Source organism: Lepus europaeus, chromosome 3 (genome assembly GCF_033115175.1).
Source record: "Lepus europaeus isolate LE1 chromosome 3, mLepTim1.pri, whole genome shotgun sequence".
Classification (NCBI taxonomy): domain Eukaryota; kingdom Metazoa; phylum Chordata; class Mammalia; order Lagomorpha; family Leporidae; genus Lepus; species Lepus europaeus.
The window spans coordinates 156,403,831-156,418,482 of NC_084829.1; the positions used below are offsets into that span (position 1 = coordinate 156,403,831).

Genomic DNA, 14,652 nt, shown 5'->3' on the forward strand with positions numbered 1-14,652 from the left:
AGAGCGTGGCTGGATGCGCAGGTGTAGGTTTGTCTCCTGCAGGGGGTGATTAAAAGCCGTGAAAGACTGAAATTGCCCAAGACGAGGGCACTGAGAGAGGAGGAAGGAAAGGGGAGAGAACCTTGCCACATGCTTAATCTTTGGAGACAAAAGAACAGGAGACAGAGAAGGTGGCTCAGCAAGAATTAGTTAAGTTTAGTTTCCTGAACACCATAGGACAGGATGGGAGGCGAGAATCGGAACAAGAAGGCTGGCAGCAGTTTTAAAGAGCCACAAAACCTCTTGTTGGCAGGCGTCTTCAAGTGTGCCTGGTGGGGGTCGCCGCTTTGGACGGAGTTCTGGCTCTGGCAGAGTAGTCCATTAACATTTCAAATGCACATGGCCTTTGACCCACTAATGCCTGCCCTGGGACTGTATCCCATAGACATGAAAGCAGCTGTGTGTAATTTGTTTGTACAAGGATATTTATTGCCGCATTGTTTGTAGTGGCCCAGAATTGGAAACGGACTGGAAGCTTTCAGCAGGGGAGTGGTTGGAAAAAGTGGCATGGCTGTGCCTTGGGTTTCCTGCCACTTGACCTGGGCGGATTCCCACGAGAAAAGAACAGGCAAGAATTGTGTGTAAGGGGTTTTTGTAGATCATAAAAGGAGAAAAGATTTTTTTTTCTTATATGTTTGCTGCTCAGGAAGAGAGAGGTTGGTTGTATGGGAGGGGGTAAATTAAAAAATAAGGCTACTTACAAAATGTATAAGATACAATGCTGTGGAAAATTACATCTCTGTGTGTGGCCCTGTGTGTGTGCTTATGTGTGTGTGTCTGTCCCTGTGTCTGTGTCTCTGTGTGTCTGTCGCTGTGTCTGTGTATATGTATGTGTGTGTGTCCCTGTGTGTGTCTGTGTCTCTGTATGTATGCTGATGTGTGTGTCTGTGTGTCTGTCCCTGTGTCTGTGTGTGTCCCTGTGTCTGTGTGTCCCTGTGTGTGTGTCCCTGTGTCTGTGTTGTGTGTCCCTGTGTGTGTCTGTGTCTCTGTATGTATGCTGATGTGTGTGTCTATGTGTTTGTCCCTGTGTCTGTGTGTGTCCCTGTGTGTGTATGTGTGTGTGTCCCTGTGTGTGTCTGTGTCTCTGTGTGTATGCTGATGTGTATGTCTGTATGTCTGTCCCTGTGTGTGTGTCCCTGTGTCTGTGTTGTGTGTCCCTGTGTGTGTGTATGTATGTGTGTGTCTGTGTGTCTGTGTGTGTCCCTGTGTGTGTGTCCCTGTGTCTGTGTGTGTTCTTGTGTCTGTGCTGTGTGTCCCTGTGTGTGTATGTATGCGTGTGTGTCTGTGTGTCTGTGTGTGTCCCTGTGTCTGTCCCTGTGTCTGTGTTGTGTGTCCCTGTGTCTGTGTTGTGTGTCCCTGTGTGTATGTATGTGTGTGTGTCCCTGTGTCTGTCTGTGTGTGTCCCTGTGTCTGCATGTCCCTGTGTGTGTCTGTGTGTCTATGTGTATGCTTATGTGTGTGTCTGTGTGTCTATCCCTGTGTGTGTATGTCTGTGTCCCTGTGTCTGTGTTGTGTGTCCCTGTATGTGTGTATGTATGTCTGTGTGTCCCTGTGTGTCTATGTGTATGCTGATGTGTGTGTCTGTGTGTCTGTCCCTGTCTGTGTATGTGTTTGTGTCCCTGTGTCTGTGTCTGTGTGTCCCTGTGTGTGTATGTATGTGTGTGTCTCTGTGTGTGTCCCTGTGTGTGTGCCTGCGTGTGTCTGTGTGTCTGTCTCTCTGCGTATGTGTGTGTCTGTGTGTCTGTCTCTCTGCGTATGTGTGTATATGCATAAGCAGGTAAGGGGAAGGGTATTCACCAAGAGGTTACAGATGAGTATCTGAGGGTGTGCGAACAGAGCTGACAGGTGACTTTCTTCCTTCTAACCTTTCCTTGCACTCAGAGTGTGGGCTCCCTGGACCCCTCAGGGAGCACTTGGCAATGGGAGCCCTGTTTCTCCCTGTCAGGAATGCTGCTAAAGTCAGAGTGGGGCTCCCTGGACCCCTCAGGGAGCACTTGGCAATGGGAGCCCTGTTTCTCCCTGTCAGGAATGCTGCTAACGTCAGAGTGGTGAGGGTGCTCCATGCATTTTTCAAGAGTTATGGTGGCAACGAGAAAAAGCGCCTTGGGAGAGGGAGGAACGCCTTCATCAGCACAGGGGAGCGGTGGGCGAGTCTGGAAGTGCGGGGCGGAAACAGAGTTGAGGATGCCTGTGTGAGCCAGCACCTGACTCGAGGTGGCTCAGTGCCCGGGAGCGGGCAGGACCGGAGGAGGGTGGACCGACAGCCGTGCAGGGGGAACCTGTCTCGGAGGCCGCAGACCAGGAGGGCAAGGGAGGAGACAGCTGTTTCAGAGGAAGGAGACGGAGGGCGAGTGTTCTGAGATGTTGTGGGAGGCAGGATAATGAGCGGAGCGTGAGGAGGCCCTAGAGTCACTTTGGGAGGAAGCAGAATGTTGGCTGTGACACGGGCGGAAGCGGAGTTGATCACATGTGAGGGCAGAGCATGGCGAGCTGCAGGGCAGGTGCTGGTAGAGGACTGGAGCCCCTTGGGGTCCCACCCCCACTCGGAGTCCATGACCTTCAGGTGTCCCAGCTGCAGGGAGGCAACGATGGGTCCTTGGGGTTTCCTTTCTGCGGGGCTCACACAGGAGAATGAAGGGGACCAGAGGCTTCAGTTGGGTCGTGACGTCTCTGTGGGCACGATAGGGAATAGAGAAAACCAAGTCCGCAGGGGGCGGGAGGGGCCCAGGGCGAGGAGTCGGCCCTGCAGCCCTGGGAGGGAGGGCTCTGGGTGGAGCTTTGCTACCTGAGGTTGGAACAGCACCTTCCTCCTGTTACTTCCTGCCCCAGACTGCCGCGTACTGCCTTCTGTCTCCCCACGCACAAACATATTGGACTTATAAAAATATTACTTATTGTAGACGCAAAAAAGAGAGAGACAGGGGCTGGTGCTGTGGCTCAATAGGTTCAGCCGCCTCCTGCAGTGCCAGCTACTCCACTTCGATCCAGCTCTCTGCTATGGCCTGGGAAAGCAGTGGAAGATGGCTCAAGATTGGACCCCTGCTCCCTCGTGGGAGACCCGGAAGAGCCCCTGGATCCTGGCTTTGGATCAGTGCAGCTCTGGCTGTCGTGGCCATCTGGGGAGTGAACCAGCGGATGGAAGACCTTTCTCTCTGCCTCTGCCTCTCTGTAACTCTGCCTTTCAAATAAATAAATAAATCTTAAAAAAAAAAAAAAAAAGAGTAATCACATCTGCTGTTTTGTGCTTCAGATTTCTGCAACAACGGGGGCTGGTCAGGCCAAAGCGGGGAGCCAGGAGCTAAATCTGGGTCTCCCATGAGGGTGGCTGGGACCCAGTGCCTTGGGCCATCATCTGCTGTCTCCCAAGGGACACATTAGCAGGAAGCTGGCACGGAAGTGGAGCCAGGACTCAGACCAAGCACTCTGATGTGGGGTGTTCATGTCCCAAGTGACGTCTTCGCTGTTGCCCCAGACACCTACCCCTGGTCTGACTTTCCGTTGTCCATGTGGGATGACCCCAGGAAGCCTGTGTTGGCCTCTGCTTTGGCCATTGGACCCACAAACCTTCTGGGTTTGCCCCTGGATCCTTGTGTCGGTATGTGGCTGATGAGACGGTGACATGGGGTCAGCACAGCTAAGGTGGCCGCCAGTGTAAAACACACTCTGGGTTCTGAAGACTTCATAGCAATGAACAAATGTAAAATGCCCCAGGGCTGTGTGTGTGTGTGTTCACAGGTAAAATGATGGCGTTTGGATACTTGGGGTTAAGCCGTGTTACTGAAGTCAACTTAACCCGTGTCGTTTTACTTTTCCCGATGTGACTACCAGAAAACTAGAATCACGCAGTGACTCGCGTCTCATTCCTGTTGGGAGGCTCTGCTTTGTTCCTGCAGTTTTCCCGTCCCACCTATACTCAGAGATAAGGTTGGTGCTGCCTTATTGGAATGCAATCCTTTGAAAGGCAGGACTGATAAAAATATGTTGTTGTTTTAATTGGCTTCTGGCATTGTCTCTAGTACTAGGTTCTGTCTCTGAAAAAGCTCAAGTGTTAGTTGAGTGAGAAACAGGTGACGTATTTGCATGTCCACTGGTCTTAGCAGAGTGCGCCTTAAAAATCAAGGTTAGGGGACCAGAGTGGTGCAGTGGGTTAAGCCTCTGCCTGCGATGCCACCTGCTCCATTTCTGATTCAGATCCCTGCTAATGCACCTGGGAAAGCAGCAGAAAATGGCCCAAGAACGTGGGTCCCTGCTACCTATGAGGGAGACCAAGATGGAGTTCCAGGATCTTGGCTTTGGCCTGGCCCAGCCCCTGCCGTTGCAGCCATTTGAGGAGTGAACCAGCAGATGAAAGATCTCTCTGTGTTTCTGTTTCTGTCTCCCCCTAACACTAACTCTGCCTTTCAGATAAAGTAAATCTTAAAAAAACAAATCCAGATTAATAGGGGACTGATGTTGTGGTGAAGTGGGTTAAGCTGCCACTCGTATCCTATTGGAATGGCAGTTCAAATCCTGGCTATGCCACTTCCCATCCAGGCTCCTGCTCACGCACCTGGGAAGGCAGCAGAAGATGTCCCAAGGAGTTGGGTCCCTGCCACCCGTGTGGAGACCAGGGTGGAGTTCCGGCGTTCATATGGGATGCTGGTGCTTCATGCCAGGGCTTTAACCCACTGCGCCACAGCGCCAGCCCCTGGACATATGAGTTATTTGCACGTTAGCATCCTTGTTTGTAATTGGGATTTGAGTCCTCCCTCACAAAGCTGCTTGGAGGAGAGGCCCCGGGCTGTGCTCAGGGGACGTTCAGTCAGGGATGGTTCATTGTAGAACAGGGAGAGTTTGGGATGTTGAGACCGCGAGGGAAGGCAGGGAGTGAGTTTACATGGGACTTTTCCTCATCTTGGCTGGTAGTTAACTGACCGGTGGTGCTGTGCACCTGGGCCCTTGGGGATGCTCTGATGGGATGGATTGCTGTCTGATTGCTTTGTGGGCAAGTTGGGGTCCCTCCCTGTTCCTACTGGAATAGCTCTTGAAGGACCTACCTGGTCCAGAACCTTGACCTCCTGAGTGAATCTGGCTACATAACCGCGAGGGAGCTTGTGAACAGAGGATTGTTTTCTAAGAAAAAGGAAGCTCTAAATGATTTGTTGATGAATGATTTTTTTTTTATTTTTTTTTATTTTTGACAGGCAGAGTGGACAGTGAGAAAGAGACAGAGAGAAAGGTCTTCCTTTTGCCGTTGGTTCACCCTCCAATGGCCGCCGTGGTAGCGCGCTGCGGCCGGCGCACCGCGCTGATCCGATGGCAGGAGCCAGGTGCTTCTCCTGGTCTCCCATGGGGTGCAGGGCCCAAGGACTTGGGCCATCCTCCACTGCACTCCCGGGCCACAGCAAAGAGCTGGCCTGGAAGAGGGGCAACCGGGACAGGATCGGTGCCCCAACCGGGACTAGAACCCGGTGTGCCGGCGCCGCAAGGTGGAGGATTAGCCTAGTGAGCCGCGGCGCCGGCCGAATGAATGATTTTTAAAAATATCTTTATTTATTTGAAAGTCAGAGTTACATAGAGGAAGAGACAGAGACAGAGAGACAAAGAGACAGACAAAGAGAGAGAGAGAGAGAGAGATTTGTCATCCACTGGCTCCCTCCCTAGATGACTGGGCCAGGCTGAAGCCAGGAGTCAGGGGCTTCTTCCCTATCTCCAACATGCTTTCAGGGTCCAAGCACTTGGGCCATCCTCTTCTGCTTTCCCAGGCACATTAACAGAGAAATGGGTTGGAAATAGAGCAGCTGGGACTCAAACCAGCGCCCCTATAGGATGCTGGCGCTGTAGGTAACAGCTTTACACTGAATGAATGATTAAATGAGACTGTTAGGTCTTCATGGGAGAAGGTTGAGAATGGGGTGGGGGTGGGCAGCCTTGGAAATCCAAGGGGACCTCAGTAGTACCTTTTCTCCCCACATCAGGTTTTCTGTGGCGTGTTGGAAAGAATACCAGACTGGTAATTGGTTCAGCTGACTTCTTGGTCATGGGTCTGCCTGCCAGCTATGTGGTCCGGAGACCTGGCCTCGCCTTTCTGGGCCTGAGCTTCCTTGCCTGCAGATTAGAGAACACATTGACGGGGCCAGCATTGTGGAATACCGGGTTAAGTCGCTGCCTGCGATGCTGGCGCCCGTAGTCTGCTTCCCGTCCAGCTCCCTGGTAGAAAGCGGCCCATGTACTTTTGCCACCTGTGTAGAGTAGAGTTCCAGGCTCCTGGCTTCCACCTGGGCCAGCCCCAGCTCTGGGGCCATTTGGAGTGTGTCAGTGGATGGAAGGTCTCCTTCTCTCTCTCTGCCTATCTGTGCAACTCTGCCTTTCCAATAAATAAGAATAAATACCGGCCGGCGCTGCGGCTCAATAGGCTAATCCTCCACCTTGCGGCACCGGCACCCTGGGTTCTAGTCCCAGTCGGGGCGCCGGATTCTATCCCGGTTGCCCCTCTTCCAGGCCAGCTCACTGCTATGGTCCGGGAAGGCAGTGGAGGATGGCCCAGTTCCTTGGGCCCTGCACCCGCATGGGAGACCAGGAGAAGCACCTGGCTCCTGGCTTCGGATCAGCGAGATGTGCCGGCCGCAGAGGCCATTGGAGGGTGAACCAATGGCAAAAAAAAGGAAGACCTTTCTCTCTGTCTCTCTCTCTCACTATCCACTCTGCCTGTCAAAAAAAAAAAAAAAAAAAAAAAAAAGAATAAATACCAGACCCAGAAAGACAAATACCGTATGTATGTGGGAGCTAAAATTTATGAAACAAACAAAAAAAGAAAGGAAAAGAAATGTCTGTGTGTATCAGTATTGCTGCAAATATAGTTTGGTAAAACTTTGTTTTATAGCTTTGTCAAACCAATGGTTAAGAATGTTATACTACTATAGTTTTAATGGTCTGTGATTACTTTAAAATTTAGTGTATATGGGTGAAGTGATCATTTTCCCATTGAATTATTGTTTATAGCCATTGTTGTATTCCTACTGAATTACAGTCTTTTGCTTGTTAAACTTATTTGCTAAAGTATTAAGCCTTTTTACTGAATTGTAATTTTAAAATACGTTATCTCAAAAATTAAAGGGAGGAAGAGAGGGTAGGAAGGAGGGAGGAGGGAAATATCATTATGTTCTTAGAATTGTACCTACAAATTCCATTGAACCTGTTAAAAACTAATTAAAAATTAAGATAAAAATAAATAAGCCCTGGCCGGCTCCGCAGCTCATTAGGCTAATCCTCTGCCTGCGGCGCCGGCACCCTGGGTTCTAGTCCTGGTTGGGGCACCAGATTCTGTCCCGCTTGCTTCTCTTCCAGTCCAGCTCTCTGCTGTGGCCTGGGAAGGCAGTGGAGGATGGCCCAAGTGCTTGGGCCCTGCACCCACATGGGAGACCAGGAGAAGCACCTGGCTCCTGCCTTCGGATCGGCACAGTGTGCCAGCCGTGGCAGCCATTTTGGGGGGTGAACCAACAGAAGGAAAACCTTTCTCTCTGTGTCTCTCTCTCACTGTCTAACTCTGCATGTCAAAAATAAATAAATAAATAAATAAGCCCTTAAAAAAGGCATTGAGATGGCGGTGTGTAGCGCAGGAGTCAGAATGAGTTCTTCATCGCGGCCTCGCCCCCTGCCTTGTGCAACCTTGCCCAAGTCCCGGCGCGTCTCCCATGCGTTGCCCTGAGTGGGAGTGAAAGGATTGCTCCCCGTCCCGCCAGAGAACAGAAGCCGCAGACCCAGATCGGAGAGTGATGGACAAATGCTTTGAAATCTTATTTTTTACAATTAGTCATTTTGGGAGCATGATTTATATACCAGAAACAACATCCTTTTAAGTAGTTTTTTTTTTTTTTAATTTTTTAATTGTGGGAAAATACACATAAAACTTGCCGTCTTGACCATTTTAAGATTTATGGCTCAGTGCATTGTTGTGCAGCCATCACCACTGTCCTTCTCCCAAAGTTGTTTTGTCTTGCAGAACTGAAGCTTTGAACCCCTGAATCACCGACCCCCCCCCGCCCCGTTCCTCCCTCTCTCCAGCCGGTACCTGCTGCTGTCTGTCTTTGCCAGTCTGACCCCTCCAGGTGCCCCTGCTTTCATGACCGGCTTATTTCACTTGGCATCATGTCCTCAGGGGTCATCTGCGTTGAAGCATATGTCAGAATTGCCTGCCTTTTAAAAACACAGTGGGTTAAAGCCCTGGCCTGCAGCACCAGCATCTCATATGGGTGCCGGTTCAAGTCCTGGCTGCTCTGCTTCCAATGTAGCTCCCTGCTGATGCTCCCGGGAAAGCAGTGGAAGATGGCCCAACTGCTTGGGCCCCTGCACCCCAAACCTGGAGGAAGCTTCTGGCTCCTGCCTTTGGACTGGCCCAGTTCTGGATGTTGTGGCCATTTTTGGAGTAAACCAGTGGACGGAAGATCTCTGTCTCTCTCTCTCTGCCTTTAAAATAAAATTTCAGTCTTTTTAAAAAAAAAATAGCTAACTCACGGCATGCCTACTTGTTTACCTGTTTATCGATCTAGGAGCACTTGGATTTCTCTGCCTTTAGCTGTTGTGAATACTGTGAATGCAAGTGTGTAGTTATCTCCCTGAGACCTGAGACCAGTTCTTTCTGGTGTATACCCAGAAGTCAAATCGCTGCATCCTATAAGGATTCTGTTTCTTATTTTTGGAGGAGTGAGCTGCTGTATTATTTTCTAGAGCCACTGCACCCTTTCATATCCAACCACCCCCAACCACCCCAGCGATGCTTTACATCCAAGAACATCCTTTAAATGGAAGAGAAAGTTTAATCCCTGGTGGGTGAAGTGACTTGACCGCGTACTTTGTCATGTAACTTCTCAGTGTAAGAGATAGGACTAGAATTCTGATTTCCGTGCTCTCACTGTTGCATTTGCAGGAGGGTGTAGTTCGGCTTTTCACTTATTCCCTTCCTGGATGCACTGGTCTGAGTGTGAGGGGCAGGAGCTGACCGAGATGCTGCAGGTGAAACCCTGGCCCTCGCCTCCTGCCGTGCTCACTCTCGGCGTCCCTGCGCCCGGGAGAATCTGCGGCATTGCACTTGATCGCTCTGGGCTTTCGCTTCCCTCTCCTGTTGTCAGAAGGAGCTGCTGAGAATGAACTCGCCTGTAGTGGTGTCGCTTACAGAACTTGACAGTTTTCCAAAAAAAAAAAAAAAAGTTTGAGAAGGAAGCACTGGTGAAATACCACAGGGGGAAGGTGCAGATGTGTGAGCTCTTGAGCTCAGCTGCTGTATTTGAAGGTGGCCGCTGGGGTGGGCATGATGTGTGCCCGACCGCTCCTTGAAGAGCCACTTCCATCTTCGCTGCTGTGTCTGACGCTAACGAGCGGCTCCTGAGCCGCCAGGCCGCCTGGGTTGTGTTAGTGCAGCTCTCACTGGTAGCGGAAACAGCCTGCGGCTATCTGCAGAAGTGACACGGCATCTATTGTCATGCACTCCCTTGAGTTTTGAGAAGCTGAGGTTTAGTGAGGTTGGGGTATGATTACTACTTAAACCCAGGCTCCCGATGGAGATGGAGGCTGACCAGGGTTTGTGTCATGTTGCTGGTTTGGCAGCTGTGGGTGGGTATAAAGTCAATTCCTTTTTGTCCCCATCTTGGGTTTCTTCCTTTCTGGCTTCTGTTTTGCACAAGTGGTTTGCAAAGTAGGGCATTGAGGGAGGAGGAGGGACCTAGTGTTCCTTCGGACGCTTTCCTGGCAAGTGAATTTCAGAGTGAAATCTGCACTCTGTTCCTTTTGGTTTAAGATATCTGAATTCGACTTGGATTTCTGCATCACTGCTGTAGGAGACCAACCCTGGAGGAAGACCTGAGTCTCAGCGAGGCAGGCTGCTTGCATTGGCTCCCTGGAAGCCAAGCTTCAGTCTGGTGGGAGCAGAATTCTGCCATGAGACAGACTGTGGATGGGTCAAGGAGAGGAGGGACTTCGGGATTAGGGGCCACGTGCTGCTTATTACTTTCAGTTGAACAGCAGAGTTTGTGTTTCTGTATTGGACCTCCTGTCGGTGGCTCTGTCCAAGTTCTGTGTTCTGTGAATGTGGGTGGGGTCCAGTGCAGGTCTGAACTGCCTTGGGTGTGTCTCCTGGCTTTTGCAGCTCTGATGTGTTGGGTGGGTAGCATCCAGTTCTGGAAACAGCTGTAAGAGAACGATCTTTAGTGGCAAAGAAGACGAAGAGTTGGTTGAAGCTGGATAAAGGTGGGTTTTACCCATCACCCTCCGGAGGCCTTCTTTTGTGGGGAAGCTTCTTGTTTCTATACACAATCTGTAGTAATGACATTAGCCAGCCTTTCTTGTGGGCAGAACCCTTTGTAGACCAAGTCGTTTTGGGGCTTCTATTCATTGTATGTAGAAGATCTCACTGAAGTCTTCATTGTTCCACTCTGTAAACCACTCGCTGAGCTGCAGATGGTTGGTGTGTCCGTTACATGCATTTGCTGGGCCTCACTTTTCTTTGCCTGTGAAATGGGGGCATTGCAGGAAGTGTTCCCCAAACCCTGCTTTTGCATCTGATGCCGTGTAACACTCCACACGTGGCCGCCAAGGACAGATTCCCTTCCAGTCCAAAGGGGAGGGCGCAGCTCAGAGAAGGTGAGGGATTCTGCTGCAGACCTAGTTTCTGGTCTGTCTGTCTGTGAAGCTCTTGCTGTCTGGACTGTGCAGTGCCAATTTCTACAGTTTTCTGGTTCTAGGAAGAAATTGGTCATGAAAGAACAAACGTGAATTCTGTGGAGGGTACGTTAAACATTGTTCATGGAAAGTGGAATTAAAAGGAAAGTTAAGGGCTGGTGTTGTGACACGGCAGGTTAAGCTGCTACCTGTATCACCAGCATCTCTCCCCACCCTAGTAACTTGTTGAAGTACCTTTGCAGATCTGCTCTCTGGCATAACTGCTTTTCTCACTGCAGGATTTAAGAACTAATATCTGAACTAGAGATCTAGAGATTAGAAGAACTCCAGAAAAAGCCATGATATGATTTTCTCAATTTCTGAGGATTTTCAGACACCAGATTTTTTCTGGAAGAAATTGTGCATCCCCCCCCCCCCCCCCCGAAAATATCTTGAAAGCTGGGTTTAGGAGATGTCTTTTGGTGGCAGATGGATGCATTGTCTTTGCTGCTTTCCTGTGTTTGCTTTAGAGGAAAGAAGATCCTAATCCAAAATTGCTGTTCTATTTAGGTCTTCAGGGGTGGGATCTTGTGAACTTGTTCTTATTGTAGACTGAAATCTATGTATAGAGACACTCAAATTAAATGTGGTGTAGATCCATGTCTTCAAAAAAAGAAAGCAATGACTATGTTGGTAAGCCAAGCTATAAAAAGGAAATGAAATCATGGGAGAGCCAGCGAGGATTTCATTTTATTAGCAAATGGCCCTGAATCTTTTCCTTTCTGTGTCCAGCAGTGGGAGGGGAGGTTGTGAACCGTGGTTTTTGAAAATTAATTTATTCAGGGGCCGGCACTGTGGCATAATGGGTTAACGCCCTGGCCTGAAGTGCCAGCATCCTTTATGGGCGTTGGTTCTAGTCCCAGCTGCTCCTCTTCTGATCCAGCTCTCTGCCATGGCCTGGGAAAGCAGCAGAAGATGGCCCAAGTCCTTGGGCCCCTGCACCCATGTGGGGGACCTGGAAGAAGCTCCTGGCTCTTGGCTTTGGATCGGCATAGTCTGGCCATTGCAGCCATCTGGGGAGTGAACCAGCAGATGGAAGACCTCTCTCTCTCTCCCTCTCTCTCTGCCTCTCCTCTCTCTGTGTAACTCTGACTTTCAAATAAATAAATAAATTTTAAAAAAAGAAAATTAATTTATTCATTTGAGAGGAATAGAGGGGAGATGGAGAGAGAGCGAGCAGTGTCATCCGCCTGTCTACTCCCCCAGATGCCTACATCAGGGCTGGGAGCTCGATTCGGGTCTCCCGTGTAGGGTGACAGGGACCTAGTTATTTGAGCTGTCGCTGCTGCCTTCCAGGGTCTGCATTCTCAGGAAGCTGAAATCAGGAGCTGGAGCCAGGAATCGAACCCTGGTGCTCCCGTGAGGGACGAGGATGTCTCAACTGGGGTCTTGAAGTAGTAGATCCAGGGAAAGGGGAGGGTTGCGGGTGGGAAGGAAGTTATGGGGGGGGGCATTGTAATCCATAAGCTGTACTTTGGAAATTTATATTCATTAAATAAAAGTTAAAAAAAAAAGTAGTAGACCCAAAGCCCGCCTTTGCCAAACACATTTTAAAATCTATTTTTAATGCACATGCATAGACAAATGGGAGCACCTTTTACTTCCCACCTAACTCCTTTCCCCCAAAGAAGGAAGGAAGAAGACCCTTTAGGAAAGTACTAGAACCCTTTGCTATGGAGTGGCCACATTCATTTATCCACAGGGGAAGGGGGTTGTGTTCCAAGATCGCCAGTGGGATGCCTGAAACCTGGGTGATACCCAACCCTGAATAGACTGTACTATGCATTTTCCTCTACATCCAGACCTATGAGAAAGTTTAATTTATAAATTAGGCAACATAAAAGATTCACAACAACAATAATGCACTAGGATAATTATAATAACATGCTGTAATAAAAGTTTTTTCAGTTACGAATTATTTATTTCTGGAATTTTCCATCTCATAGCTTCAGATGGAAGTTGGCCATGGATACCTGAAAGTAAGGAGAGTGACTGTGGTGGGAGGGGACACAGCTACAGTTCTCAGTAATCCCATCTCAGAAACGATCTAGAAGTATTCGAGGCTCTCCAACAGTTCTTTGTGGCTCAGAGATGCCTCCCAGGCTTGCTGGAGCTCTCACAGTGCTAAGTTGGGTTTCTGCATGGAAGCATCAGACAGCTTATATCCAGGCATTTTACTTTGTCTTAAATGCTGCACGGCTTTGGCAAAGGCCTAGATTAAAAAATAAATAAGAATTCCTCATGAGAGGAACCTTTAAGATCTGGGTAAGCTGTCACACCGTTACCTGCTAACCCATATTCCCTTGGGAATATGTTCCAAATTGCAAATGATAAAAATCTGTCGATCTCTCAGCAAATACAGATGATCTTGGCATCACTTCTGAATGCTTTTCCCATGTCCTCCCCAAGGTTGGCATTCAAATTCACGCTTTTGCCATGAGAATGGAGGATTTCTCACTTTTTCTTTCTCCCCACTGGGATAGACTGTTGTCATGCTTGTAGATGCTTGTCTTTGCTGATTGTCACATTTAGGAGGGCACAGGCAACACGGGAACGCCGCGGGGGGCAGGGTGAGACCGGAGAGGTTTTCGCAACAACCAGACTGCGTGCTAGAGGTGGACGCATCCACGCAGGGGCTGGCAGGCTCGAGGGTCTGACTCATGTGTGACTCAGATGGCAGCCTGTGTGGCCCCTTGCCCTGGTGCCAACCCCTGGGAGCCGGGAGGCTGTACCTCAGCTCTCCCACGAGAACTTGAAAGTTAAAATATACGATGATGGTCGGGCTGGATTCTAGTGTGGGATGACCCTTGCGTCGGGGACTTGGTGAGAAACTATTATAAGCTCTCTTACCTTTTGACTGTGGCATTGCCTGTGGTTCGGGGAGATGGGCTGTCGCCACTTTTTTTTTTTTTTTAACTTTTATTTAATGAATATAAATTTCCAGTGTACAGCTTATGGATTACAATGGCTACCCCCCCCCCCCATAACTTCCCTCCCACCCGCAACCCTCCCCTCTCCCGCTCCCTCTCCCCTTCCATTTGCATCAAGATTCATTTTCAATTCTCTTTATATACAGAAGATCAATTTAGTATAAAGATTTCAACAGTTTGCACCCACATAGAAACACAAAGTGAAACATACTGTTTGAGTACTAGTTATAGCATTATGTCACAATGGACAGCACATTAAGGACAGAGATCCCACATGAGGAGCAAGTGCACAGTGGCTCCTGTTGTTGACCCAACAAATTGACACTCTAGTTTATGGCGCCAGTAACCACCCTAGGCTGTCGTCATGAGTTGCCAAGGCTATGGAAGCCTTCCAAGTTTGCCGACTCTGGTCATATTTAGACAAGGTCATAAAAGACAGAGTGAGGATAGTAACCAATGATCCTAAGAGTGGCATTTACCAGGTTTGAACAATTATACAGCATTAAGTGGGGAAGAGGACCATCAGTACACACAGGTTGGGAGTAGAGCCATTGGTGGTAGAGTAGAGGTTATGATTACAAAGAAATGAGGCCCAAGTGCACTAGACAGGGCCTAGAACAAAGGACAGAGTCATTATTAGAGGAGCTAAGAAAGGTGCTGTCTAAGCTACAATGAAGTTTTCTGATTGAGAGGCAAATAGAACCTGATAGAAGGGGCTTGATAATAATCTGGTGGGCTTTAGGCCTTGTAAATTCAGAGGCCCAGACCTATCTATCTCTTCACATGGGGTATATCCTAAGGGAGGTGTGAACCTCCTAGGGGAAGGCACTCTGTTGACTTTCATTACTTGGCTGGCCTGGGAGGAGAGCTGGCCAGGTAAAGGCAGGGGGCATCTCTAACAAGAAATTTACAGTTCTGCCTGCAATGTTGCTGACCCTACTTGACCATCCCCTCAGCTGCAGTGGTCACTTTGGAAGTTGGGCTGAGTGAA

At 49.3% G+C, this 14,652-nt stretch overlaps 1 protein-coding gene across 4 annotated transcripts in view; it reads left to right on the top strand.

The window, feature by feature from the left end:
- Nucleotides 1-14,652, top strand: part of TIAM2 (TIAM Rac1 associated GEF 2) — a 258,811-nt gene that overhangs the window by 30,490 nt on the left and 213,669 nt on the right. The window contains exon 1 of one of the 4 annotated variants that reach the window (XM_062186962.1): nt 13,517-13,554. The exons of the other annotated variants lie outside the window; for them this stretch is intronic. The gene's annotated coding sequence lies outside the window, so the exon portion shown is untranslated. Of the gene's footprint in view, nt 1-13,516; nt 13,555-14,652 lie in introns of those variants that run through there. 4 annotated transcript variants of the gene reach the window in all.